Raw genomic sequence first — 24,730 nt, 5'->3', positions numbered from 1 at the left:
TGCTTCGTGTTCCCTTTACAGTAAAGTCCAAACTCTTTATTCTGATTCCCAAAGGCTCTGAGGACTTTGCCCCACTCTCCAGTCATGTCTGATGTCATTTCCTGTCACCCACTTGCATGTCCTAGCTTCACTGTTTTCTGAACACCAATTCATTCATACATGTTGAGTTCTTTATTCTTCCTGGTCAGACATAAATCAATACTCAGTTTTCAACACTCGGCTCCAGGGCCACCTCCTCACTGAGGCCTTGGGTATATATACCAAGTGGGAAAATTCCGAGATGGGAACATGTTAGTGTGCGTGTGTGTGAGTGTGTGCGCACGCATGTGTGTGTTCACAATGGAATACTACTCAGCCATAAAAAGGATGAAAAGTTGCCATGTGCAGCAACAAGGACTGACTTGGAGGGCATCATGCTAAGTGAAGTAAGTCAAACAGAGGAAGATAAATACTGTATGTTATCATTTATATGTGGAATCTAAAAAATACAACAAAATAGTGAATGAAACAAAAAAGCAGACTCACAGATATAGAGAATGAACTAGTGATTACCAGAAGGGAGAAGGAAGGGGGGCAATACAGGGTAAGGGGAAAAGGAGGTTATTATGGGATCATATGAAATCATCTGTGTGAAACTTCTGAAAATTGTAAAGCACTACAGAATTTAAGAAATCATTCGATTAAAATTTTTAAAAAGAAAGTTGAAATAATATTTTCAGAAAAACCAAAGCTGAGAGAATTTGTCCCTAATAGACCTAAACTACAAGAAATAAAAAGCGATTTCTTCAAGATGAAGAAAAGGAATTCCAGATGGAAGAAGGGGACTGGGGGAAGGAAGGAAGAGCATAAGAGAGGGTAGACATGTGAACAGATACGCGAGCACATCAATGACTAGGCATTTTTAAAATGGCTTGTAGGGTTTATAATACGTGTACAGCCGACCCTTGGACAACATGGGTTTACACTGTGTGTATCCACTTCTACGTGAATTTTTTCCAGTAAACATGTACTACAGTACCGCATGATCCATGGTTGATTAGGTCCACGGATGCGGAGCCATTCGCGGATGGCTGACTGTGAGGTGATGTGCAGAGCTGACTGCACATGGGTGCTGCCCTTCATCTCCACACTGTTCAGGAGGCAACTACATCAGTAAATTGTATGAAGTCAGCGGTGCAAAGGACAGAAGCGGGTGGGGAAGGGAAGCGAAAGTTGTTAGGAATCTGGGAGCCATTCGCGGATGGCTGACTGTGAGGCTGTGCAGATCTGACTGCACACGGGTGCTGCCCTTCACCTCCACATTGTTCAGGAGGCAACTACATCAGTAAATCGTATGAAGCCAGCGGTGCAAAGGACAGAAGCGGGTGGGGAAGGGAAGCGAAAGTTGTTAGGAATCTGGGGAGGGGCCGGAGTGCTTATCTAAGACGAACTTTAATAAGCCTAGGATGCACAATTATAACTACTTAAAGAATTATACAAGCTTTTAAGCTAAGGAGTGAGAACTGGAATAATAAAACATACTTGATCAATCCAGAAGAAAGCAAGAAAGGACGAATAAAGAAATGAAGAGCTCAAAGAGAAAACAAAATGCAAAGTGGAGACTTAAACCCGAATAAATAATTACATTAAATACAAATGGTTTGAGTAAAACAACAAAAAAACTAACATACTGAACCAAAAAACCCCCCAAAACCTAATTATGTCCGTTTATAACAAGGGCTTTGAAATATAAGAACATTTGAAACACAGGAAGATAAAAATAAACAGATGGAAAAATATATCCCCTGTGAACATTAACCAAAGAAAGTTCAAGTGGATACATAAATCTCAGATAAGACAGTCTTAATGCAAGAAGTATGGCTAGACTAAAACGGGTCATTTCATCAAGATAAAAAAGTCAATGCATATCACCATATCACTGCAAAGGCAGTCTACTGAACAGAAGAAGTTATTTGCAAATGATATACCCAAAAAGGCATTAATGTCCAAAATATACAAATTACTCTAGAACTCAACATCAAAAAACAAAAAAACCACCCCAATTAACAAATGGGCAGGGACCTGAGTAGGTCGTCTCTTCCCCATAAGACACAAAGACGGTCAACAGACGCGTGAGAAGATGATCAACACCACTCACCACCAGGGAAAGCAAAGCAAAACTACAACGAGATGCCACCTTGCATCTGCCAGGATGGCCACGACTCCAAAGAGAACAAATAACAGGTGCGGGCAAGGACGCAGAGAAGAGGGAATCCTTGTTCACTGTTGCTGGGAATGTAAATTCATGCAGCTACTGTGGAAAACTGTAGGGAGGGCCTTTAAAAAACAGCTGTCATGTTATCCAGCAACTTCACTTCTGGGTATTTAACCAAAACCAAAAAACAAAACAAAACCAAAAAACTGCTAATGAGAAAAGGCAGAGACACACCAATGTTCACTGCATCATTGTTAAAAACAGCCAAGATATGGAAGCAGCCTAAGCGTAAACTGACAGATGAGCGGCTAAAGAAAATGGAATATATATATCCTTTAACAAGCTTAAGAAAGATAAAAACACAATCTATAAACATTAAAAATAAGAGGCAGTTTCACTATAGATCCTTCAGACATTAAGAAAAACAGGATATTATGAATAACTTTATGCAAATAAATTAGAAAATTTATATGAAATGGGCAACTCCCTTGAAAAAAAAAAACAACTTATTAAAATGGACACAAGAAGAAAACAGTACAAAGAGCCCTATACATAATGAAGAAACTGAAATTGCAATCAAAAACCTGTCTGCAAAAAAAATTTCCAGGCCCAGATAGCTTCATTGATGAATTCTAACAGATATTTAAAGAAGAAATAATAAATTGTATAAAACATTTTTAGATAAACAGAAGAAGAGGGAACACTCTTTAACTCATTTAATGAGGTCAATATAATCTTATACCAAACTGTGACAAAGCTATTACAAGAAAATAAGAACTATATAGACTGATATCACTCATGAACAGAGATGCAAAATCCTTAACAAAATATTAGCAATTCAAAGCCAGCAATATATAAAAAAGATAATATATCTTGACTAAGTGGGATTTATCCTACAATGCAAAGCCTGTTTAACAAAAGAAAGAAGAATCAGTTGAATACGCTACATCAACACATACGAAAATCTATATATCATCTCGATACATGTAAAAAAGCATTTGATACAATTTATCACTCATTCATGATAAAAGTTATCAGCAAACTAGGAACAGAAGGGAATTTCCTTATAGAAAAGGGCATCTATTAAAAAAAAAAAAACTACAGCAAACAGCATATTTAATGGTAAAATACCATTTCACTCCTCCTTACTGAATTATGGAACAAAACTAAAATACCCACTATCGGAGTTCCCGTCGTGGCGCAGTGGTTAACGAATCTGACTAGGAACCATGAGGTTGCGGGTTCGGTCCCTGCCCTTGCTCAATGGGTTAACGATCCAGCGTTGCCGTGAGCTGTGGTGTAGGTTGCAGACGTGGCTCGGATCCTGCGTTGCTGTGGCTCTGGCGTAGGCCGGTGGCTACAGCTCCGATTCAACCCCTAGCCTGGGAACCTCCATATGCCGCGGGAGCGGCCCAAGAAATAGCAACAACAACAAAAGACAAAAAAAGACAAAAGAAGAAAAAAAAATACCCACTATCAACACCACTTTTACTCAATACTGTATTGGGGGCAAATGTAATAAGGAAAGAAAAAGAAATAAAAGCTATAAATATAAACTCTAGAGAAGAACTATTATTTGTACATGACACATTCTTTTTTGTCTTTTTGTCTTTTTTTTAGGGTAGCACCCGCAGCATATGGAGGTTCCCAGGCTAGGGGTCTAATTGGAGCTGTAGCCGCCAGCCTACACCACAGCCACAGCAACGAGGGATCCGAGCCAAGTCTGTGATCTACACCACAGCTCACGGCAACGCCAGATCCTTATCCCAGGGAGCGAGGCCAGGGATCGAACCCGCAATCTTATGGTTCCTAGTGGGATTCGTTTCTGCTGTGCCACGATGGGAACTCCTACATGACGCGTTTTTTTAAAAAAATTAAACTGCACCACCATCTATAGAACCCATTAAAATCAAAAAGTGAATTTGGAAAGGTCACTAGATACAGTTCAATAGACACACATCTACTTTATTTCTGCAAATACCAACGATTAGAAATGACATTTAAAAACCCAGAGACCATCATGAGAGAAGTTAAAGAAGATCCAGATGACACAACCACAAGGGGATGTATCACACACAGGGACTGGAAGACGTGACACTCTTAAGCTCTCAATTCGCATCAAATGGATCTAAAGAGTCAATGCAAAGCCAATCAAAATCCCAGGAGTTTTCTTTTTTTTGTGTGTGTGTTTAGGTGTGTGCGTGCAAATGGACAAGTTAATTCTGAATTTTATTGGGACATGTAAAGAATCTAGAGGAGCCAAGATAATTTTGATGAAAAACAGTAAAGCTGGAGGGGGTACTTATATAATCAGATATCGAGACATTATAAAACTACAGTAATTAAGGAGTTCCCGTCGTGGCGCAGTGGTTAATGAATCCGACTAGGAACCATGAGATTGCGGGTTCGGTCCCTGCCCTTGCTCAGTGGGTTAACGATCCAGCGTTGCCGTGAGCTGTGGTGTAGGTTGCAGACGCAGCTCGGATCCTGCGTTGCTGTGGCTCTGGCGTAGGCCGGTGGCTACAGCTCCGATTCAACCCCTAGCCTGGGAACCTTCATATGCCGCGGGAGCGGCCCAAGAAATACTAACAACAACAACAAAAAAAGTCAAAAAAAAATTACAGTAATTAAGATGTGTTATTGGTGTAAGAATAGGCGAATGGGTCAGTGGGGCAAAACAGAAAGTCTAGAAATATATATATATACACAATCAGCTGATTTGTAATAAAGGCACCCCTGTAATTCTGGGGCTGGGAGGGGACCATGGCCTCTTCAATAAAACTGTGATGAGTCAGACAGATATCCGTAGGGAAAAAAATGAGACGTGAACTCTGCACTTGACACCAGATACAAAAATTAATATGAAAGTTAAAACATCAGACTTTTAGGAGAACACAGGAATATCTTCAAAACTCTGGGGTCAGGTAAAGATTTGTTACTCAGGACACAAAGTGTTAATTATAAAATACTGACATATATAACTTCATTAAAACAAAAAATTTCTCTTCACCAACAGAAAACATTAAAAAGGTGGGAAAGAAATCCAGGAAGCAGAAAAAGATACGTAAAACACGTCAGACACTTAACCTCCAGTATAAGAACTCCTAAAAATGTATAATGAGAAGACTGACAGCCCAGTTTAAAACACGGATAAGACCTGCGTTATGTCACAAAAATGAATATACAAATAGCCAAGAGGATGTGAAAGTTGTTGAATATTATTAGCTATCAGAAAAATGCAAATTAAAACTAGAGACACTAAATCTCCACCAAACCTGTTAAAATTAAAAGGACTGATCCCACCTAATATTAGCAAGAGAAATGAAGCAGCCAGGGAGTTCCCGTCGTGGCACAGTGGTTAACGAATCCGACTAGGAACCATGAGGTTGCGGGTTCGGTCCCTGCCCTTGCTCAGTGGGTTAAGGATCCAGCGTTGCCGTGAGCTGTGGTGTAGGTTGCAGACGTGGCTCGGATCCCGCGTTGCTGTGGCTCTGGCGTAGGCCTGTGGCTACGGCTTCGATTTGACCCCTAGCCTGGGAACCTCCATATGCCGCGGGAGCGGCCCAAGAAACAGCAAAAAGACAAAAAAAAAAAGAAATGAAGCAGCCAGAATGTTCAAATGTTGTGAGAATGTCCATCTCTTTGAAAGACTGCTTAGCTTTATACTCTACCCCCCAACAGTTCTATACTTCCGTATACACCCAAGAGAAATGGGCGATGTCATGGGCGATGTCACCAAAACCCGTGGGACGGAATGCTGACCCTAGCACTTTTCGGAGACCCCCTGGGGGCACTGCAGGTGTTACCTAATACATCCGGAGACGAACTCGCTTCTACGATTCAGTAATTCCAGTCTGAGGCGTAAACTCCAGAGGAATTCTTGCACACGCACACTAAGACTCGAGTAAAAGACTGCTCACAGCGGTGTGGTGGATAATGTCTGAAAACTTGAAGGGACCCAAGTGTCCATTATTGGTGAACGGATTTTAAAAATGTCACACAGCTAGTAGTTTTCAGAGTACAGCCTAGGAATCTCTGGGGGTTCCTGAAATCCTTTAGCGGGTCTATAAGGTAAAAATGATTTTCATGACACTAAAAGATCATTTGCCTTTTTCATTCTCATTACCTCACAGTAGAGTTTTCCAGATGCTGCAAATGTGATACCATCGCTCTGACAGCTAATGGAATGTCTGCCTGTGTATGCTTATGTTTAAAATGTTATGTTTTGGAGCTCCCGTCGTGGCTCAGTGGTCACCGAACCCGACTAGCATCCATGAGAACGTAGGTTTGATCCCTGGCTCAGAGGGTTAAGGATCTGGCGTTGCTGTGAGCTGTGGTGTAGGTCACAGATGCGGCTCAGATCCTGCGGTGCTGTGGCTCTGGTGTAGACTGGCGGCTACAGCTCTGATTCGACCCATAGCCTGGGAACCTCCATATGCCATGGGTACAGCCTAAAAAGACAAAAAATAAAATAAAATGCTATGTTTTATTTTCTAATATAGTGATATGGATAAAACATAAATAAAACCTCTATGGGTTAAGGATATAAAAGTTTCCTGATCCTAAAAGATTTGAAAACCACTGATCTGTAACAATAATCACTTCCTCACCCTTCTTTTTCCAGCACACTTGCCTAGGAGAAAACCCCAGTGCCACTCTCTACCTATCCCATACCTGAGCCTGAGTAACTAAACATACCAAGTGCTGAAAGTAATTACTATAAACCTTAAGACTGCCCCGTATTTCTCCAGCCGCAAACATGGAATCCAAGCTGAGCAGGGAGGAAAGTGACTTACTTCAGAATCCTGCCATCACATGATAAGGTGCTGAGTTTTCAGCTGGTACCCAGCACATGTTTGCAGAATAAGAGAGGAAACAGAGAGGAAGTGAACGGGGCTTTACTTGGCTTTCTAAGAGTCAGAAAAATAGTCTTTCTTTTTTCCTTAAGATTAGACATAAATGTCCATGATGTCCACTGGCAAAGAGGTTGCTCTCTCTGGCCTGAAAGATACCGACCAGAGAAACTAACCAACTACACTGAACAGTTCTGAAGCCTCAGGGCATATGCTGTTAATGTGTGAGTACCTGGAACTAAGGTTAAGCTTCATGCTAAATTCAGAGCTGCTTAATGATGGAGTTGGTAAACTATGCTGAGAGATTCCAGGATTTGGAAGGTTTCCGCATCAGGAAGCTCTGTCCTGCCACATTCTAACTCAACTACCTTAGTTAAAAAAAATGGAGGTGATATCAGGGGACCGGGGATCTAATTCTAGTTCTGTCCCTTATGGTATGACACTGAATTTGTCATTTAACCACAATCGTTTCTTATTTTCCCACATGCAAGAAATTAAATAATTCAATGTGTGTCCTACTTCAGAGAAAAATAAAAGTTTGGACTATTCTTCAATGCGTTTTGATGCTACTAAGGTTGACAGAATTACACCTTTAACGATATTTTGACAAAATTCTTGTACATTTGTGGCTTCACGTGGCCTCATAACGCTCTTGTGAGGGCTGGCATTATGCTGCCCTTTGACAAATGAGAAAAGAAAGCCTCAGAGACATCAGAATGGCAGAGCCAGGCGTTCTAGTCTTTGGAGTCTTCACTGCACACATTCTGTCATGTAGCTGAAGCAATATTTCTTCCTTCAGGAGCCCAGGAAGTGGCGTTTCAAATTATTTTAATTAATTTGACCACATTGGTAAATTTCAACTAAATTTTTCATTAAACATTTAGTAAATGTTAAGTATCAAGGTCTGCCAATTATCTAATGTAAAAAACAAACAAACAGCCAACATGATTCTTGTCCTAGAGCACAATCTTAAGAGGGCTCGAGCCAATCTACACACAATTCAGTGGGTACGGACTGGGACAGGGAAGATGGTCAGAGAGTAACGGTGGGGCCGCCTTCGAGGGCTTCCCCTGGCTACATGGGGGCCACTCCCTACACATGCGGCTCACTCCAAAGGCAGAAGCACAGCTAAGTCAGGGAGCAGCACACAGACCCACGTGTGACTTTCTCCTCCCGTGACACACTTCTTCTAATCTGCGCACACGTGTGCCTATCTAATCTTATTTCCTTGGCCATAACAATGATCAGTAAGGTCACCAAAAGGCAGACAGACACTGATTAAGACCAAGGAGGCAGAAAGGAAGTCGTTCACAAATGGGTACCCCCAATGAGGGAGTGATTTTGCTTAAGGGAACTGACGCTTGCTGAGCACCTACTCTGAAGGGGAGGCCACTCTATTTGCAATGGTAGCATGGACAGTCACTATTGTCAGTAAAATTCACTAGGCGTATAAACAGTAGTACCTACTGGCAGGAAAAACGATGGGCTCTGACGTCTTGCCCATGAAACATACACTACCTTTACTGATGAGGCAACTGAAACTTGAATGATCCGGGCAAGGTCACATAGGCAGTGAGGCAGGGCTGAAGTTTACATCCAGGAGTCTGACTTCAAAGCCCTTGCTCTTTCCTCCTCACCTGACAGATTTCCTCCTAGAGACTCAATATGCGCGCATTCATTCTTCCAACAAACACTCATACTGAGACTACATTACGTGGTAGGCTCTAGAGCACGGTCCAGGAATTTCAGTAAATAAAAGGTAATCTCAACTAACGTAAGTGCTATAAAGAAAATGCAACAAAGCCATGTGCTAGAGAACGACCGAGGGATGGCCAAGAGAGGCTCCCTGAGAAGGTGACCTTTGAATTGAGACTGGCCTGACCACAAGGAATCAGGTACGTGAGGCTCTAGGGCAGGGTGCCCCGGGCAGAGGAGGCAGCAGGTATAGAGGTCCTAAGAAAATAATGAGCTCGATCTGTTTAAGAAACAAAGAGAGATGACAGCAGGGTAAACAGAAGAAACATGGCATAAGATAAAGTCAGAAAAAGAGGTGGGGCGTGCTGAGCACAGAAAGAACACCACCTAATTTACTTTTGAAAAAGGTCACCCTGGAGTTCCCGTCGTGGCGCAGTGGTTAACGAATCCGACTAGGAACCATGAGGTTGCGGGTTTGGTCCCTGCCCTTGCTCAGTGGGTTAACGATCCGGCGTTGCCATGAGCTGTGGTGTAGGTTGCAGACGCGGCTCGGATCCCGCGTTGCTGTGGCTCTGGCGTAGGCTGGTGGCTGCAGCTCCGATTCAACCTCTAGCCTGGGAACCTCCATATGCCGCGGGAGCGGCCCAAGAAAATAGCAACAACAACAACAAAAAGACAAAAAGACCAAAAAAAAAAAAAAAAAAAAAAAAAAAAAAGGCCACCCTGGATGCTCTGTGAAGAAGGATCACAGAAAGGCAGGAATCCAAGCCGAGGCGTCGGTGAGGACGAGTAGAGTGGGAGTCCGCACACACGATGATGGAGTCTGAGATTAACGTGAGAGCACGGAGGGCGCGAAGAAGTGAAGGACTGAAGTACAGCCTGTAAGCAGAGCTGACAGCAGCACCGAACTACACGGAGGAATGGAGAGAAGGAGTAATTTCTTTCTTTTCCTTTTTTTTTTTTTTTTGTCTTTTTAGGTCCACACCCATGGCATGTGGAGGTTCCCAGGCCAGGGGGAGAAGTGGAGCTGTAGCCACTGGCCTGCGCCACAGCCACAGCAATACCAGATCCGAGCCTCGTCTGCGACCTACACCACAGCTCACAGCGACGCCGGATCCACAGCCCACGGAGCAAGGCCAGGGATCAGACCCGTGTCCCCACGGATACTGGTCAGATTCGTTTCCGACGAGCCACGAAGGGAACTCCCAATTTTGGGGTTTTGATCATTTACTGAGATGGGGAGACTCGAGGAACAGAGGTTCGGGAGGAAGTAGGTTGGGAATCCACAGCATGCCTTGGCCACACTGCTTGCTAAACGATTTCGGTATCCAGAGACTGCAAGTAGGTACCAAATAAAAGGAGTCTAGAGTTCCTCCGAGAGCTCAAGGGTAGAGACATAACTCTGGAAGTCATCAGCAGACAGACGGTGTAGACATACGCAGGACTGCCTGAAAGCATCTGGGAGCAAAGAGGACACCTGGCCGTGTACGGGAGAGGGCCCAGGACTGGCTCTGGACTCTCCACCAACCGGGGACTGACGAGTGGGGAGCTCACGCCAAAGGAGACTGGGAGGCTGGTCAGGCACGGCACGTCTTGATCCAGGAAACTGAACACCCCGGGAGGCAAAAGAAGGCGATGCTTCAAGAAGGAGAGAGGGACCCACCGAGACGCAGGGTTCTGAGAGACGGGGCAAAATGAGGGTGGGGAAAGCTCTGCCAGCACGGAGGTCAGCGTGCCCCTCCCAAGGGCAGCTTCTCTGAACAACAGGGCAGGAGCAGACTGGACAGGGCGGAGGACAAATGGATCCCTTCTTTGTTTGCTCTTCAGCTTTATGGAGTGGAATGGCTCTCCAAAGATGTGTACACACTGTTCTCTGCAAACTGCACACATTTCACTCACCAGGCAAAAGGGGTTTTGCAGCTGTAGTTAGTGGTGAACTCTTCAAACAGGGAGAGGATCACACAGCTTATTCCAGTGGGCTAAATCGAATCACACAAATCCTTCCACACTGAGAACACACTCCAGCTGGAAGCCAGAGAGAGGCAGAGGGGGGCATCAGAGAGATTCCAAGTGTGGGACGGCCTCAGCCTGTTCTTGCTGACTTGAAAGATGAAAGAGGCCACAAGCCAGGGAACGGGAACAGCCTCTAGAAGCTGAGGATCCCCCGGCCAATAGCCGGCCAAGAAATGGAGCCCCAAGCCTACAGTGGCGTGGACGTGCATCCTCCAGCGGCCTGAATGAGCCTGAAAGAGGTCCTTCCTCAGAGCCTCCAGACAGAGTTCAGGCTGGCGAACACCCTGATTTCAGCCCTTTAAGAGTGGAGCAGAGAAAGCAATGCTCTCACCCAGACTTCGGAACTACAGAACTGTTACGATAAATCTGTACTGTTTTAAGCCATTAGGTTTGTGGTCATTTGCTACAGCAGCAACGGAAATGAATACACTGCAATTTCAGACATGGGCATTAGCTGGAAGGGAGATGGGAAGTCAAGGGGGAATTTAAAAGCCTGGTGATATCAGAGCCTGTTTTGATGCTGATGAGGGTTTGAGAAGGAAACCAGCGGGGAGAGGGAAGAGAGGCAAGAGAGGGTGCAGCCAAAAGACCAAGTGGGGGCTCACCCTTGGAAGAAGCAGGGACTTTTCATCTATTACAGTTACAAGACAGACAGCGTCAGCTGTGCCACGGCCTTTCTACGCTGCCCTGCAGAGGCCGCCTCGCCAGAGGCGGTGGCACTGGACCTTCTCTTTGAAGGCCTACTGGCCCCTTCAGTGCAAAATCCATCCAACATGTTTGGGCAGGGCGTGGGTGTGCCCCGGACATTTTTTAGGGCTTTCTTCATAGCGAATCATTCCAATTTAACCTGCGCTGATGGCTACTGCTTGTGTTTGGGTTCATAAAGGCCTGGATTTAAATCTCAGCTCTACGTACTAGTTGTATGACGCCAGTTAGGATACAAACCCTCTGGGCCTTTCGTGATACCTGGGATTGAAACACTTACCCCAACACTGCCCGAGTCAGAGATTTTTACGCAAGCTGGTCTGCACAGTGCCCATCACACAGTGGATGCCTGGTAAATGGAAACTACCGGCACTATTCTTCTAGCTGGCCTGTTCTTCCACACGTCAGCAGTTCTCTTTCGATGTGGAAAATACTGGCAAACGACAAATCGACTGGCAGAGTCTAGTAAAGGACTGGCATGATTCCAAAGTCGGACTGAGTGGAAAGCTCATGGGCTCTGGAATCAGAGCGACCTGGTCTCCATCTGAGACCCTGTTGCGCGTGGCACGACTCTGCACCATCGCTTAGCGTCTCTGAGCCTCCGTCTCCTCTGTGAGGTGGGGGTATCTCGTTCGCGGCAGGGTCTGACAATCACGAGACGGTGGAGCAAGGCGGCCGCGACGTCGACGTACCGTGCCCCCAGCAGTGCGCGTCTCCTCCAGTCCTCCCAACCTCAGAGCGATGAGACGAGCATACGTGTGTTCTCGTCACTTTTCTCTTGAGGTCTTGGTCTTTGGACGAAATTAAGGCTTTTATTTCTTTAATTGCCAGTGCCAGCATTACCTCCAGGAGGAGGAAGGTGACGGCAGAGGCAGATAAAGAACTCAGACCTCCCGACGCCTCGTCTCATACTCCTCCCCTTCAGTGGACACAAACGCACCCACACAAACGTGCTCCCCCTCAGCACATGCTGGGTCCGCACCAACCTGCGGCTTGTTTTGACCTCTCAGTTCTGCCGCCGTTTTGCACGAGCTTAGCTGTTCCGACCTTTAATTTGAAGAAGGGCCTCATTCATTAATCTATTCGTGTTCTGGCTAAATTAACATTAACACAACTTCACGCTTTGGGAGAACAGGAGGGAAAGCTGGTCACGCTCTAATTACTTTCACTATTGTCTTATCTTTCTAACTAGTTATATAATTTAACCAGAGCATAATGCATTTCAACCTTTTTAGTGCCAGGAATACCGTAACCATTTCAAACCTGCAACGGCAGGGCCACAGCACCCATACCAGCAGAGCAACGTCAGGGAAACATCGTCCAGACGTCCTCCGTGGGTGGGTTTTACGTGTTCCTTGCAGTTTGTCATTTCCAGCTGCCTCCTTTGCTGGTGTCTGATTCCTACACTTGGCTTGCTTTCTGATCTATTCTCCACACAGAGATATGGTGACCAGCCCACGGTTCCTAGGACCTGATCTTGGCTTGTGTTTTGGACCCTATGACCACAGTCACACGGCATGTATGTCAGCACCATAAGTTATGACAAGTGTGTATTAGTGGTTCATTAAAATGTACCAGATTGGTGGGGGGGGGGGGAAGAGAAGATGTGTTTTAAAATGGGGGTTGTCCAGCCTTGCAGCAGTAGGACAGCGTGCAAAGTCAGGGTGTGAAGTCAGCCCAAAGGTGGTCTGGAAACGGGGAAGCTAATCACAAACCCTTTCTTAAGTAATAAGGCATGAGGAATGAAAGCTTACTGCTATTTTCATGGAATGAAGTGACAGCTCTCCCTGGCACTAAATAACCAACAACAAATTAAATGTGGCCAAATATATTTGAGGAAAAAGTCAAGAGACTTGAAGTCTTAGGAAAACGGATACCTAACGCCTCTGGAAGATCCCAAACCAAAAGATGAGAAGAATCAGAGAAGGAAGGAATAAAGTAAATCCCTAGTGTTTACATTCCAATGAACTGTGTTCAAGAAGAACAGCGGCACAGGGCACAGGGCACACAGCGGACAGCTTGCCCTCTTTCTCCCTCCCTTCCTTCCTCCCTTCCCTTTTTTCTTTCTTTCGCTCCTTCCTTCCTCACTCCCTTCCTCCCTTTCTTTTTAAATTTTTGGCCATGGCTGTTGCCTGCAGAAGTTCCTGGGCCAGGGATTGAACCTGCACCACAGCAGTGACCCAAGCCCCAGCAGTGACACAATGGATCCTTCACCTGCTGAGCCACCAAGGAACTCTGTGTTGCTGAAACTAAACTGCTGTATCATTTTGGCAAATTTCTCTGTGCTCCATTTTACGGTCCTTCAACATGTATCTCTTCAGAATAAGGATACTATTCTATATAACCATAATAAACTTGCCATACGAAGTACAAGCATTGCTGTACCCACTCTCCCCAAACAGGGATTAGTCATACAGAGTAGAAACAAGAGGGGATGCAAGGAGAAGCAGAAAAACACTAACAAGATGACACGTTCACCAACCATTCTCAGAAAAGACAGACATAAGTAAGGATACAGAAGACTTAAGAAACTTTATCAGCCAATGTTGATTTCATGGCTAGATGTGAATCTTATGAACATCTACTAAACACTAAACCCTAATACTAGAGACACGGAACAGTCACAAAAACTCATCACATATTAGCTCACAAAGAAAATGTTAGCAAGGTTCAATTATCTCCAAATAAAATGTGACTAAACTTCAAAAAAATTGAAAAACAAAAGGCAAAAAGGGCCTTTGACAGGAAAGTTTAAAAAGCTTGAATGAAAAGGGAAATAAAAACAAGAAGTATGGAATTTCTGAGAAACGATGATAATGGAAACGCTATGTATCAGAATCTATGAGGCAGCAGTGACTGGAGGGGATTCCAAAGCTTAAAACAAACAAAGATAATAAACCATCAATGACATTTTAAAAATCAAATAACAAACAAATGAATTACATTTTCAACTCGAGAAATAACAGAAAAAGAAACAAAGTAAACCGTAAGAAGGCATGAGGAAGAAAATCACAAAAGGAAAGCAGAAACTAATTAAGTTAGAGGCGCTCTCATTGTGGCTCGGTGGAAACAACCTGACAAGCATCCATGAGGACACAGGTTCGATCCCCAGCCTCGCTCAGCGGGTTAAGAATCCAGCATTGCCGTGAGCTGTGGTGCAGGTCCAAGATGTGGCTTGGATCCCACACTGCTGTGGCTGTGGTGCAGGCCAGCACCTACAGCTCCGATTAGACCCCTAGCCTGGGAACCTCCATATGCCACAGGTGCGGCCAAAAAATGACAAAAAAAAAGTTAGAGAACAGAAAAATACTAGGTCTGTTTAATAAATCAAAATACTGTGTTCTCGAGTTCTTGTTGTGGCACAGCAGAAACAAATCAGAATAGTGTCCACGAGGATGCGGGGTCAGTCCCTGGCCTGGCTCAGCGGGTGGAGGATTGAGCACTGCCGTGAGCTGTGGTCTAGGCGGCAGGCGCGGCTTGATGCCATGTGGCTGTGGCAAAGGCCAGAAGCTACAGCTCCGACTCGACACCTAGCCTGGGAACTTCCATGAGCCATATGTGCGGCAAAAAAAAAAAAAAAAAAAGATAAAGCACATATATAAACATAAGAAGTAAATGGACAAAAATGACGAACTCAAAGTCAACTAAAAAAAAAAAAAAGACCACTTTGCACTTTTATGCAAGAAAATCTGAAAATGAAATGGAACGGACAATTTTCTGGGAAAAAAAGGTTTCCAAAATTGACTTTAGTAAAAATAGAAAGTGCAAACAGACCAATGCCGATGGAAGAAGTAACATTACCAAGGAATCACCCCAAAGACGTCGCACCCAGACTGCTTCTCAGAGCATTCTACCCAGCAAGCCTCTAAAGACTGGACAGTCGCAATGGTACCTAAATCACTCAGGGCATCGAAAATGAAAGGAAACTTCCAAATTCTTTTTATGAAGCAAAAACCACAGTGATACCTATTATAGGAAAAAGCAAAAGATAAGAAAATTACAAGTACTGCTTAAGAACATTGATGTAAAAAGGCCTAAATAAAATACTAGTGATCAGACTCCAACACTGGATTATGAAAATAATATACAGCATAGCAGTAATAAACTGACAAAACTGGAATACGGCCAACCGACGAAAATACTGCATCAATGTTAGAAATGCATATGGAAGAAAGAGCAAATGATGGAGCGGGGAGGCCAAATGTCAATGGATGGACCTGATTAAAGAGGCTCTTCGCACCATCCTCGCAACTTTCTGGAAGCTTCAAGCTCTTTCTAAACAAAAAGTTAAGAAACCACACCATGATGAACCTGTGTTTATAAGAGGAATACAAAGATACTTCAATATTAGGGAATCAATTAACAAACTATATTAATAGGTCTTAGGAGAAAAATCGTACTATGACTACCTCCATAAATACTGAAAAAGCTTTTGACAAAATTTAACTCAAGAAAATTAAGAATAGTTGGCTACTTCCTTAACAAGATAAAATACATACCCCTAAATTCTAAAGCCAACATCCTAATGCAGGAACACAAGAGGTATTCCCACTAAGGCAAGGACTCAGGCAAAAATATTTACTGTCTACACTCTACTGGAAATATAGCCAAAGCACTGGGGTAAGATGACACAATGAGCAGCCCAAGGAACGGGAAAAGCAGAAATGAAACACTGAACATATATGCAGATGACACGCCCAGACGCCTGGAAAACGCCAGACAAATACCATCCAATCCACCAAACACGAGTACTGAGCACTCTTGGAATGTGACTAGTTCCCAGTGAGACGCGCTGTAAGTATGCAATACATACTAGATTTTGAAGACTGAGAAAAAAAGAGTGTAAAACATTTCACTAATAATGTTTTACATCAATTGCATTAAAATGGCCATGTTTTAAATGTTATGGATTAAATAAAATATATTATAAATTAATGTTACCTGTTCTTCTTTTTACTTTTAAAAATGTGACTACCAGAAAATTTTAAATTACATATGTGGCCCCGATTAAGTTTATATTGGATAGTGCTTCTCTAGAGAATCAGTGATAAAGCTGGCTCGAAAGAGTTCAGCAAGGTAACAGAATATACAGCTAACGTGCGAGCTCAGCAGCCTTCACACACACAAATAATAACCACTTAGAAGATGGAATGGAAAGGAAAATGCTGTTTATAACAGAATCAAGAAAAATGAAATACTTCGGAATAAAGCTAACAAAAACTATGCAAAATCTTTATAAGAAAATTAAAAAATACTCCTGAAAGACACAAAAGTAGAACTGAACAAACAAAAGACATCCTTGTTCTTGGATGTCTCAGCATCATCAAGTTTTTAGTTCTTGCTAAATTAATTTACAAATTTAATGCAACTTCAGTAAAAATACCAAGAAGCCCTTTTCCAAGCCACCCCCCCCGCCTCCCCCTTGGAGTAAGACAGGTTGATATTAAAGTTCATATAAAAATAGCAACAACATGAGAATAGCTGAGAAACAATGAAAAGAAAGAACCATGAGAAGAGACTAGCCTTAGCAGTTATTAAGACAAACAACAAAGCCTCTATAGTTAAAATTGTGGTACTGATGCACAGATAGGCATACTCAGCTACACACATCAACACGCTATACGACAAAGGTGCTGCATTTCAAATCAGTGGCGCAAAGATGGACGACGGTGGAACAAGGAGTGGAAAAATGTAAACTGTATCTATTTTTTACATCATACACAAGAATAAACTCCAAGAGCATCAGAGATCTAAATATAAAAAATGAAACTATAAGTACTAGAGGAAAATACGCATGGATTCTTATAAAAAATGTTGAAAAATTTAACTGTACAATAAAATTAAAATTAGTACATACCAAAAAAATAAGTAAAGTACAAACTGAGAGATAACATTTATAGTATTTATCACAATTGAGTCCGTACATTTAACATACAAAAGACGGGGAAAAAATACCAAAATCCTACAGGTAAGCGAGTAAAAGAAATGAACACGACTGACAAAAAGATAAAAAGGCCCTTTTTACGTACATGCAAAGATGTTAAATTTCATTTATAAAGAGAAGCGCCCATTAAAGCTCGACTGAGAAACCACTTCTCGGCCATCAGACTGGCAAACGTCTAAAGCTTGATAACACTGTCGCAGAGGCCACAAGAGAACAGGCACTCGCATACGGCTTGCTGGTGGCAATGCAACAGGTCATCATCTCTCCGGAGGGAATCTGGCAAAATACCCAGCACAGCTGTATTTGTACATATTGGACCGACTGGTACCACTGTGGAAATGTACTCTGATGATTCGGCTTCACGATATGAAAATACATGTGCACAAGTTTATTATTTGCAGCATTCTTTGTACTGATGAAATACTGGAAGCGATCTGATGCCCAAGCAAAGAGACTGGCTGAACAATCCACGGTGGATATAACCCAACGGAGAATCCTACAGCTGAGAACAGAGGCGAGCTCCACGCGCTCACCGTGCAGTGACGCTCGGGGTGCCCTGTCACGGTGAAAAAGCAAGCAACCCGCTCAAGAGAATGAAGCACTACCTTTTGCGCAAGGAAAGAAGGGTAGGAAAACGTACTTGCATCTGCTTACTTGATGGAACACTGACAGGATAAACCAGAACACAAGGCAAGCGACTAAGTGCTTACACAGGGCAGTGGTGGTGCAGGGAGCAGGGTGGAAGCACCGGGAAGGGAGGTCCGGGAGCTCCGGGAGCTCGGCGGAACCTCTTTGCAGGTTCTGACCCTGGGAAGCAAGCTACTTTGTATACTCCAAAGAACACAATTAAATCAACAAAGATGGGGGCAAAAACCAAACCTAAAGCTGAATGTAAACGGAAATAAATGAACCCAGCTGTATTTTAAATAAGTAACATAATAGCACTGAAGGAAAAAAGGATGCAAGTGGCCTCTGAACACAGTATCTGACTAGAGAGAAGGGAAATGCCAACAAATCTTGAACCCTCCTTAGTAGGTTTCTCCTTCGTAGGGTTGGGCGGGTAGCAATTCTGAAACTACTTTATGAGCCGTACAGCACTGACGTTGGTGGGAGCCAAGGGTTTGTTTTGTTTTTTTTTTTGTCTTTTTAGGGACACACCTGTGGCATATGGAGGTTCCCAGGCTAGGGGTCCAATGGGAGCTGCAGCCACCAGCCAACACCACAGCCACAGCAACTCGAGATCCAAGCCACGTCTGCGGCCTACACCACAACTCACAGCAATACTGGATCCTTAACCCACTGAGTGAGGCCAGGGATAGAACCTATATCATTAAGGATACTAGTCAGATTCATTTCTGCTGAGCCACAGTGGGAACTCCTTTTTTTAAACATACATATATATTTAAACTCTTTTTTTGGGGGGGGGGGTCTTTTTTGCCTTTTCTAGGGCCGCTCTCGCGGCATATGGAGGTTCCCAGGCTAGGGGTCTAATCGGAGCTGTCGCTGCTGGCCTACACCGAAGCCACAGCAATGTGGGATCTGAGCCACATCTGCAACCTACACCACAGCTCATGGCAACACCGGATCCTTAACCCACTGAGCAAGGGCAGGGACCGAACCCGCAACCTCATGGTTCCTATCCTGATTTTTTTCTTTTCTTCACTGGCCACCCTGCAGCATATGGAACTCCTGGGCCAGGGATCGGATCCGGGCCACGGTTGTGTCCTAAGCCGTGGCAAACACTGGATCTTTTTAACACACTGTACCAGGCTGGGAATTGAACCTGTGTCTTAGCGCTGCAGAGATGCCGCCAATGCCGTTGTGCCACAGTGGGAACTCCCCAAATCCTAATTTTCATTAGAAAGCTTGAAACTTATCGCTGTCTGCAAATACTACCCCTGTTATTTTCCTCGAAGTGAGAGGCTCACTTAACTCATTTTTAAGAAAATGCCTGCCAGATATCAAATCTGAGTAACCAGTGTGTCTGTTAGTCATTCTTTCGAGTGAAAATGGTCCCACTAGAAAAGTGGCTGCCAGCTCAGTTGTACAAGCGCTCTTCCTTGAAGCAACCACAGTACTTCAGTATGGCACAGGATCATTTTAATTCATACTTCTCACTTCCTGACAAAGACTATTAAAAATATTGACATTTGACAAAATTAATCAAATGTGGTAAAACGGATCAAATTCCAACCTTTAAGAAGACTCGAAGATTGGGAATTGATATAAATAAATTTTGCTGCTTCATCAAGGACGCTCCTAAGTGAACACGGCTTCTTCCCCCTGCAACATGTGCCAGGCAAAGACATCACGGTTTGGTGGTACTGCCTTGCTTTGTGCCCGGGCACCAGCAGTTTTAGTCACCATTGCTTCTGTAGCATCAGTGCAAATAAAAGCCCATGGAAAAAGGCAAATAGAGTTGGTACTATTACGAGAATGCTTCTGACCTCAGATCCTGTCAAAGTGTCTTGGAGGTGTGCTCCAAGGAGCACGGTTTGAGAACTGCTGAAGATCCCTAGTTGAGAACTAAGAACCAAGGCGCTAAACATTCTATTGCTTTTGTGTACTTCAATCTGTAGCTCTCTTTGCCAGGAAAGCTTTTCTTTTCCACAAATATCCACATGATGCCCTGGTTCCCTTTCAAGCGAGGCTTTCCCTGTATAAAGTAATACCTCCAGAGTTCCTGTCACGGTGCAGTGGAAACGAATCCGACTAGGAACCACGAGGTTGCGGGTTCGATCCCTGGCCTCGCTCAGCAGGTTAAGGATCTGGCGTTGCCGTGAGCTGTGGTGTCCGTCGCAGACACGGCTTGGATCTGGCGTGGCTGTGGCTGTGGTGTAGGCCGGCGGCTACAGCTCTGGTTCGACCCCTAGCCTGGGAACCTCCATGAGTCATGGGTGCGGCCCTAAAAAGCAGAAATAAAAAAAACAAAAGACAAACCTCCACTTACTCCGCTGCCTTCCACACCTCAACCCCCGGCACTTCCGTCCTCCTCTTTCTCTCAACCCTACTTAATCTTTCCACAGAGAAATGACTGCTGTTTACCTGTTTACCGCCTCTCTCCCATCTAGCACGTACCTTCCTGAGGGCAATGCCATTATCTCCGCTTCCCAGAACTGCCCTTTTTACAAGGTAGGTGCTCAGTGTCTCTCGAGGGAATGAGGGGAACCCCTGATCCGGCGTTTGACTCCAGGACTGGGTTTGCTTAGACTGCCTTTCAGTGGTTCATGTCCTAAGCAGAACGTAAACTCCAAGGTCAGGTTCATCTGTATTCTGCACAGTCCCCAAAGCTTCCGGATGCAGGCCTTGGACACGCCACGTGCATTCCGTTCCCCAGGGAGCACGTGCAGTCCCCCAGTCCCTATGGCAAAACAACAGCACACCACACGGAATGACAAAATAACTGGCAACGTATCTTATCTACTGCTTTCTAGCCTGCAACAGTTTCTACTGTAAGCTGGCACAGCCACTGTGGAGGACAGTTTGGAGGTTCCTTAAAAAAACTAAAACTAGAACTCCTCCCTGATCCAGCGATCCCACTCACGGGCTGTATCTAGAGAAAACCATCATTTGAAAAGATACGCCCCAATCAATGTTCACTGCAGCACTATTTACTACAGGCAAGGCGTGGAAGCAAATCTAAATGTCCACTGACAGGTAACGGATAAAGACGACGTGGTACATGTGTGCAATGGAATACTACTCAGCCACGGAAAAGCATGCAATGGTGCCATTTGCGGCAGCACGGACGGGCCTAGAGATGATCGCGTGAAGTGAAGTCAAACAAAGACAGACAGCCTATGGTATCACTTATATGCAGATCTGAAAAAGAAAAAAGAAAAATGACACAAATGAACTTATGCACAAAACGGAAAGAGACCCACAGACACTGAAAACAGATTTATGGTTTTACTGAAGGGGAAAGAAGTAGGAGGAATAAATTAGGCCTTTGGGATTCTCACACACACACACACACACACACACACACACACTCCTACATATAAGATAAACACCCAACAAGATAGGACCTACGAGGGAAACCTACTTAATAACTTGTAATGACCTAGAAAGGAAACGAATCTGGAGAAATAGACACATCCATCTCTATAACTGAATTACTTTGCCACAGGCCTGAAAATACAGGAGCTACACTCCAATTTAAAAAAAATTACCAAAAAATCAGACCAAACAGTTTATAGTGCAGGAACACTGTAATTGGTACGTAAAACGATGACCTCTCAGCTGCTTGGCTTTGGATTCCTAGCCAAACACACGCTAGAAGAGACAAAAGCCGTTCTGACGCTATTTTTCTGGTTGGTTTTAAACAGAAGGTTCTTGATTGAATACACAAAGGCGTATCTTAAAAATGGGCAGATTTGTTCTGTGCAGCCAAGATCCTTAAAAATATTCAATTTTGGGGCGGACTCTTGTATTTCTAGGAACCTATCTTAAGTCTATGCTCCTCAGCATTGAAAAATGCTTAAATATGTTTACTATAGCATTAGTGTAAAAGAATTTTGGATTATCAAACTCGGAGAATAATTGGACAAACAACTGTGTATCCATTCAACCAAATTATGTGATCACTAAAAGGACAGCCATGGAGACGGTGGGTTAACACAGCACAAGGCAGATGATGTAATTTAAGTGAAAAGCAATATAAAATTTACTATGTAATGTAATCAAACTGTATTTCAGGGGATTATCTGTAAAGAATAAAAATCAGAACAAAATATACGAGTTGCTACCCATGCGGAAGGAGAGGAGGAGGGTGGGATTCAGGCCAACAGACTAGGTCCAGCAACGACAGCAACGTGATGAACAAACAGACACCAACCTCTTACGCCTACGTTCCAATTACTAACTGGAGAACTTGCCCCAGGCAGAATCTCAGACCGTTAAGAGCTGGAAGGGAGCTTACATATCATCTAGCGTAATCTCCCTTTTTTAATATATGGAGAAACTAAAAATTACAGGGAAAAAACATGTGCTGAGAGATCTTCTAGGAAGTTAATGGATAAGCTGGAGCTGGAACCACGGGCATTTGAACGTGATGTGATTTCGAGGAAGTTACTTTGCACTGTGGGTTCTTCGTTTGTAAAACAGATAACAGTATTTACCTAGTATGTTATTGTCAAGATTGGCCAACAAACTAGTCTTTTTCCCGCCTGCTGCTGTGTGGGAGGGAGAAGAGCGGAGCAGGCTGGGGGTGGGCTGGAAAGAGGCAGGCGGTCACGGACCACCGACGGCAGAACGAGGCCTGCGCGGGTGCTGACTGTGGGGCCCCGAGTCACGGAGCCGGGGAAAGATACAGCCGGTGGGACTCCATCCCAGGACCAAAGTCAGCCCGCTGGGGTCTCTGCAGAGTGCAGACAGCCCAGTGCCCTGCCTCCCCCTTTCCGCCTTTTTGTGCACGTCCTTCTCGTGCTAATATTAGTGAGAAACCACTCAGACGCTTTCCACGTCATAGCAGATAGTGGGCTCCAGGGGCTGCACACACTCGCAGCGATTTCTGGCCTTTTAACCTGCTCACCGAGAGGCCCTTTCTTCACATGCTCGTTTTGAGCACTTTGAGAACCTTCTCAAAGTTCTGCTCCACACTGGCAAACAGGCAGTATGTCTACGTACAAAAAGTTGAGTTACACACGACTTAAAATAACGGATTACAGCAGCTACTTCAGTGCTTGAGATGAAAGTACATCTAGAAGTCAAGGCGGCTTTTTAGAATCTGCTCGGAGTGCGACGCCTTCGAGACGGGCAGACCCCGTATCTCATCGCGAACTGATCTGGACAAGCGGCCTTCTTGACTCGCCGTTCTTCCGGCTGATTTCAGATTTGGTTTCTTGGTTTTATACTTGCCTATGCTTAGATGTGACAGACCCTGCTGATAACACAATCTATCTCCAACTCTGCGCTTGTTCCATTTATCTTATTTTTGGTTTAACACCAAGCCCGTGGTTTCCCTAGCATTTCTCCAGCCTATCAGTCTGCTTCCGGATGTAAGATTATCTGACACCAAAAGCATAAAGGGATGTGGCTCAAAAAAGAAAATGCCTTTTCCCAGAGAAATTTTCCTTTGAATGTCTCAAATTCATTTCTTTCACTCCAATCCCACCTGCCACTACCTTCGATCAAATCCTCATCCTTGGTCACTGAAATGGCCAGCTAACCGTCCCCCTGCCTTTAACCCACCCCAGCCACCCTCTCTATCCCTCCTCTAACGGGTCACAAAGATCCGTCTAAGACACCAATACTGCTATGTCACCCTCTGGCTAAAACGAAAACTCTTCAATGGCCTCTTCGAACTCTCCTAGGTCAGGTCCCCCTGAAGAGGCCTGCTTATCAACTTGCCTCGCCTGAGCTTAGATTCCGACATGCTCTGTGCCTCAGCTCCGGAGTCTTGTTCTCCCCGGCTTGTGCCTTGTACGTGTTAGTCCACCCCCGAGACACCCCTTCCTACTGCGTCTCCAGCCGGCGAACAATTTGGGCATCCTTCCGTAGACGACACAAATTCCAAGAACCCTTCCCAACACTCCTTCTTTATTCACCTATTCAATTTGTATGGTATTATTTTGAACTTGATTAATTTGGGGGTAACTCAAATATTCTGCTCTATTTTTCAAGCAACTGTCTTTTTGTAATACACAAAAATGAAAACTTTCAAATTCTACACACGAAAAATTCACTTTACTTACCATTATTCAAACGACAAACTGACAGCTAAGCCAAATAAAATCTGATGAAGTAACTTACTCTTACAGGACCTCAATTTCCTTTTTTTTTTCTTGGCCATGCCAAAAAATGTTCCTAGGCCAGGGATCAAACCTGAGCCACGGCAGTGACAATGCTGAACCTCTAACCGCTGCTAGGCCACCAGTGAACGCCTTATTTATAATTTTATTTTTTAAATTTATTTATTTATTCGCTTTGCTTTTTAGGGCCATACCCATGGCATATGGAGGTTCCCAGGCTAGGGGTTAAATTGGAGCTACAACTGCCGGCCTGCACCACAGCCACAGCAACGCTGGATCCTTAACCCACCGAGCGAGGCCAGGGATCAAACCTGCAACCTCGTGGTTCCCAGTCGGACTCGTTTCCACTGCGCCAGGACGGGAACTCCTCCTCCTTACTTATAAAATAACAGTGTTAGGCTAGAAAAGGACTCCCATTTCTTGAGAGCTTAGTATGTGCTAGCTGTTGTCCTAACATATGATTTCACTTAACTCCTCATGACAGAGAGTGGGAACTGTTACTACATTCAGTTCACTGATGGCGACTCTAAGGCTCAGAGAGGTTAAAGCACTTGTTCAAAGCCAGAGAGCCAGC

At 44.2% G+C, this 24,730-nt stretch overlaps 1 protein-coding gene across 24 annotated transcripts in view; it reads right to left on the bottom strand.

Moving 5' to 3' along the window:
• Positions 1-24,730, bottom strand: part of SCMH1 (sex comb on midleg homolog 1 (Drosophila)) — a 189,595-nt gene that overhangs the window by 52,341 nt on the left and 112,524 nt on the right. The gene's annotated exons all lie outside the window — the stretch shown is intronic.

Source organism: Sus scrofa, chromosome 6 (assembly GCF_000003025.6).
Source record: "Sus scrofa isolate TJ Tabasco breed Duroc chromosome 6, Sscrofa11.1, whole genome shotgun sequence".
Lineage (NCBI taxonomy): Eukaryota > Metazoa > Chordata > Mammalia > Artiodactyla > Suidae > Sus > Sus scrofa.
This window is presented reverse-complemented; position numbering and strand designations above follow the sequence as displayed.